Genomic DNA, 6000 nt, shown 5'->3' on the forward strand with positions numbered 1-6000 from the left:
TGTAATCTTAAACTGCTGACATACCTCTTTCATCAAATTGCTGTTAAGATTAGCACCATTATCCGTGATGATCACCTTTGGGATTCCGAATCTACAGATGATATGGGAGTGAACAAAATCTACCACTGCCTTCTTGGTTACCGACTTGAAAGTTTTAGCTTCAACCCACTTAGTGAAATAGTCGATGGTCACCAGAATGAACCTATGACCGTTGGTAGCTGCCGGCTCAATAGGTCCAATGACATCCATGCCCCAGGCAACAAATGGCCATGGTGCTGACATTGTGTTCAATTCTGTCGGCGGAGAATGAATCAAATCTCCGTGTATCTGACACTAATGGCATTTTTGCATGAAATTGATACAATCATGCTCCATAGTGAGCCAATAGTACCCTGCTCGAAGAATCTTCTTTGCCAATACATATCCGCTCATATGTGGCCCACAAACTCCAACATGTACCTGTGTCATAACTGTCGTGGCTTGACTAGTATCTATACATCTCAGCAATCCCAAATCTGGGGTTCTTTTGTACAACACTCCTCCACTGAGGAAAAATCCATTGGCCAATCGCCGAATGGTTCTCTTTTGATCTCCGGTGGCCTGCTCCGAGTATATCCCCATCCTGAGGTATTCCTTGACATCATAGAACCATGGATCGCCATCCATTTCTTCCTCTATCATGTTGCAATAAGCATGCTGATCACGAACCTGGATATGCAATGGGTCAACATGAATTTTGTCTGGGTGGTGCAACATCGATGCTAAAGTGGCCAAAGCATCGACAACCTCATTGTGAACTCTTGGGATGTGTCTGAACTCCACTGATCGAAATCGCTTGCTCAGATCGTGCAAACATTGTCGATATGGTATGAGCTTCAAATTCCGTGTTTCCCATTCACCCTAAATCTGATGCACCAGGAGGTCCGAGTCTCCCAAGACCAAGACGTCCTGGACATCCATGTCTGCAGCTAACCTTAAACCCAAAATTCATGCCTCATATTCAGCCATGTTATTGGTACAATAGAAACGTAGCTGAGTCGTAACAGGATAATAGTGTCCTGTTTCAGAAATAAGTACCACTCCTATTCCAACTCCTTTAGCATTCGCGGCTCCATCAAAGAAGAGCTTCCAACTTGGTTTTTCGGCTTGTTCTAGTTCATCAATGTGCATCACCTCTTCATCGGGAAAATTAGTCCTCAGTGGCTCATACTCTTCATCGATCGGGTTCTCGGCCAAATGATCAGCCAATGCCTGGGCTTTCATCGCAGTCCGAGTCACATAGATTATGTCAAACTCTGTGAGCAAAATCTGCCATTTTTCCAGTCTGTCTGTCCGCATAGGCTTTTGAAAGATATACTTCAACGGATCCAAGCGTGAAATGAGGTAAGTAGTGTAGGATGACAAATAATGTTCAACTTCTGTGCCACCCAAGTTAAGGCGCAACATGTCCTTTCCAGGTGAGTGTACTTAACCTCATAAGCTGTGAACTTCTTGCTAAGATATTAGATGGCCTGCTCCTTCCTGCCGGTGACATCATGCTGCCCCAGTACATATCTAAATGAATTTTCCAAGACTGTCAAGTAAAGAATCAAAGGCAGGTGGGTTTGTCAAGTAACCTTTTATCTTGTCAAATGCTTCTTGACACTCATCAGTCCACTTGATCGCAGCGTCCTTCCTCAACAACTTGAAAATAGGCTCACAAGTTGTCGTGAGCTGAGCAATAAACCTGCTGATGTAGTTCAGCCTTCCTAACAGACTCATCACTTCAGTCTTGTTCCTGGGAGGGGGTAATTCTTGTATGGCTTTGATCTTTGATGGGTCCAACTCGATGCCTCGCCGACTGACTATGAATCCCAACAGTTTTCCGGATGGAACACCAAATGCACACTTGGTGGGGTTGAGCTTGAAGTTGTACCTGCGAAGCTTCTGGAAGAATTTCCTCAAATCCCTGACGTGGTCGGATTGATGCTTTGATTTTATGATCACATCATCTACATATACCTCAATCTCCTTGTGTATCATATCGTGAAACACAGTAGTCATTGCCCTCATATAGGTTGCCCCAGCATTCTTTAAACCAAATGGAATTACCCGGTAGCAATAAGTTCCCCAGGGTGTGATGAATGCCGTCTTTTCTGTATCTTCTTCATCAATTAGAACCTGATGATACCCGACATAGCAATCCACAAAAGATCCGATCTCACGCTTGGCGTAATTATCGATCAAAATATGGATATTGGGCAGTGGGAAGTTATCCTTCGGACTTGCTTTGTTGAGATTGCAGTAATCGACGCATACTCTGATCTTGCCATCCTTCTTCGGCACAGGCACGACATTAGCCAACCAAATAGGATATCGGGTGACCCGGATAACCTTTGCATCCAACTGTTTGGTAACCTCTTCTTTAATCTTCACACTCATATGAGTTTTGAATTTCCTCAACTTTTTCTTGACGGGGGGGGGGGGGAACGCTGGATCAGTGGGAAATTTGTGGACCACTAAATCAGTGCTTAACCCTGGCATATCGTCATATGACCACGCAAAAATATCTTTGTACTCAATGAGTGTTTTGATTAACTCTTCCCGAATTTTTGGCTCGAGGTGGACACTTATTTTAGTCTCTCGGATATTGTTTGTGTCCCCTAAATTGACGGCTTCTGTTTCATTCAGATTAGGTTTGGGTTTCTCTTCGATGTAAATTAACTCCTTACTAATTTCTTCGAATGCTTCATCCTCATCATCATACTCTGATTCATAATCGCAATCTACTTCTTGAACTATCATTTCAGAATCAGATTGATTTTTAAGACTGGGCTGAGAATTCCTTATGCACGCCATGTCATTAAGAGCAGTATGAAGAGAACTGTACAGAAAAAGAAAAGAAGAAGACCAATAATTAAAATAAAATAAGGAATGAAGAAGAAACTTTTTTATTTTATTGAATTATGGGATAACGAGGTTTCACACTTTGATGAACACAATAAAAATAAATCTGGATTACAACCCTAAAATAATCCAAAGACAAGAAAGAAAAATCAGAGCCCACTACCAAGACTCCCTCCGAGCAGGAAGGGGAGTAGCCATCCAATTGTTGATATTGGCCCTAGGCCCCACAAACTGTATGTCTGCCTTACTGGAACCTTCTCCAGCTTCTATTATGTTGACATCAACGAACAACCTTTCAAAGCCTTCATTCAAATCTCCATCCGGCCCAATCAGTGGTCCGAGAACTTTGGACATCAATTGCTTTTTGATGCTCGGCCTGACAAAAGATCTGGACAGGCGTGGAATTGGCTTGGGAAGGACCCAACCTCTTTTTTTCAACTTGCGAGCCCGCTTTATCCTAACCCAAAAGTATCCAAGTTCTTGGGCAAAGAAATTGGCTGGACAATTCCCTGCAGATCAATCCCCAAACCTTTTCCTGGTACAAACCCGCTGTTTAACACTTCCGAGGCTATCATGAAGGTTGCAGCTGCTATTTTGGGAAATGGAAGGCCCTCGCCCTCGGGAATTTTGTCTACTGAGACTGCATCAAAAACCTGGTAAACCCATGGGCCCTTGTCATCGTCGGTTTCTATGAAAGGCAGAATGGCATTACTAACGGTGCCTGTACCATCATCCCCGTGTACCACAATATCTTGTCGATCCCATTCGAATTTGACCACCTGATGAAGTGTAGAAGGCACTGCTTTGGCGGCGTGGATCCAGGGTCGTCCCAACAGAAGATTATATGACACCGCCACGTCTAACACTTGAAACTCCATGGTGAACTCGACTAGACCAATTGTTAACTCAAGTATGATGTCACCCACTGTGTCTGTACCACCACCATCAAACCCTCGAACACAGATGATGTTCTTGTGAATCTGGTCACCATCGACCTTCAGTTTGTTCAATGTGGCCAAAGGACAGATATTGGCACTAGGCCATTATCAATCAGTACTCGGGTGACTACCGAGTCTTCACACTTCACTGTCAAATAGAGGGCCCTATTATGTTCTGTACCATCCACGGGCAACTCATCGTCTGAAAAAGTGACCTTGTTGACCTCAAAAATTTTGTTTGCTATTTTCTCCAGATGGTTCACAGAGATCTTATCCGGAACGTGGGCTTCGTTCAGGATTTTCATCAATACCTGGCGATGCTCATCTGAATGGATCAACAAGGATAACAATGAGATCTGTGCCGGGGTCTTCCTCAACTGCTCCATAATGGAGTAGTCTTGCGCCTTCATCTTCTTCAAAAACTCCTCTGCTTCTTCCTCCGTCACTGGCTTTTTTATTGTTATTGGATTGACCCTTCTCAATTCTGCGGGAGCAAAACACCTTCCCGAACGAGTTAATCCCTGGGCCTCGCATACTTGTTCCACAACCTCCTTCCCCTTATGTATCACCGTCACTTGACTGTAGCTTCATGGCACAACTTTCTCACTTGTTATCGGCAACTGCATTACTGGCCTGATAACAACTGGTTCTACGTGGGCCGCCTTCACAACTAACACTGGTGCGCTTGGTACTTCCTGCAGCACTACCTTGACCGGCTCCGACTTCTTTGCAACAACAGACGTACCTTTCCCTATTACCACAACTGGCTTGTCATCTACCCTTCGCAACTGCACCGCTGCCTTTCCACTGGTCAGCTTTTCGTTTGGACTGACACGAATCATCATTACCGTTTGTGAGGGTTTCTTGGGCTCCCCTCCTTCGTGCGCTAGTTCGATCATGTGGGCCTCGTGGTGCACCAGCAACGGGTTATCATTGATGTTGGGTGCCTCTGGTGCCTGAACCTTGATCCTATTTGTGTCAATAAGATCTTGTACGGCAGTCTTCAACTTCCAACACTTCTCAGTATCATGCCCGGGAGCCCCTAAACAATATTCACAGCTTATCGAGTGATCTAAATTTTTGGGCAGGGGATTTGGCAATTTGGGCTCAACAGGACTCAATAGGACTAACTGCCTCAATTTGTGGAACAGAGTAGTATAGGTTTCTCCCAACAGAGTGAATGTTCTCGACCTCTGCACCCTTTCGTTCCTGAAATTCTGATTCCCACGGAAGCCTGGCCCCATAGGATTCCTGTAGGCTCTTGGTGGTGGATATGTGTTTTGTGTAGGTGGGTATGTGTTTTGTGGAGGTGGATATGTATTCTGGGGAAACGGCGCACGCCATTGTGGGCGAGCCGGAGGCTGGGTGTAAGTTTGGGCATGATGGACGGAGAAATATGTTTCTTATGGTGGATAATAGGGATGTGGAGGGTTGTATGGAGTGTGTGGGTAATTTGGGTGATGGTGTCTGGGTTGGTAGCGAGGGGAAGGACCTCTTGATCTGCATCAAGTACCTGCTTCAACTGTTGTGACCTCCTCTCTCTTATTTTTCCCGAGCGCACCTCCCGTGCCACTTTGGATAGCCTGAGTTGTGGCCTTGATTGCCGAATAACTCATTATCTTGTTGGACCTGAGTCCCTTTTCAACCATACCACCCATTTTTACTACTTTGTTGAAAGATTTACCAACTGACGTCACCAGGTGACCAAAGTAAGTTGGCTCCAAAGTTTGTAAGAAGTAGTCCACCATTTCACCTTCCCTCATTGGTGGATCGACTCTTGCTGCTTGTTCTCTCCAACGGAATCCAAATTCCCTGAACTCTCTCCAGGATTTTTATCAAGTTTCAACAGGGTGAGACGGTCAGGGACGATCTCAAGGTTATACTGGAAGTGACCTGCAAATGCTTGTGCTAGATCGTCCCAGGTATACCACCTGTTAGGATCCTGCCTCGTGTACCATTCTAGTGCGGACCCGCTTAAACTTTGACCAAAATAAGCTATCAGCAGCTCATCCTTTCCTCCTGCCCCTCTCATCTTACTACAGAAACCTCGTAGATGTGCCATGGGATCACCATGTCCCTCATATAGATCAAACTTAGGCATCATAAAACCTGCAGGCAATTGAACATCGGGGAAGAGACACAGATCTTTGTAGGCCACGCTAACTTGGCTGCCCAA

The sequence above is a fragment of the Nicotiana tabacum genome, chromosome 16 (assembly GCF_000715075.1).
Source record: "Nicotiana tabacum cultivar K326 chromosome 16, ASM71507v2, whole genome shotgun sequence".
NCBI classification, from domain to species: domain Eukaryota; kingdom Viridiplantae; phylum Streptophyta; class Magnoliopsida; order Solanales; family Solanaceae; genus Nicotiana; species Nicotiana tabacum.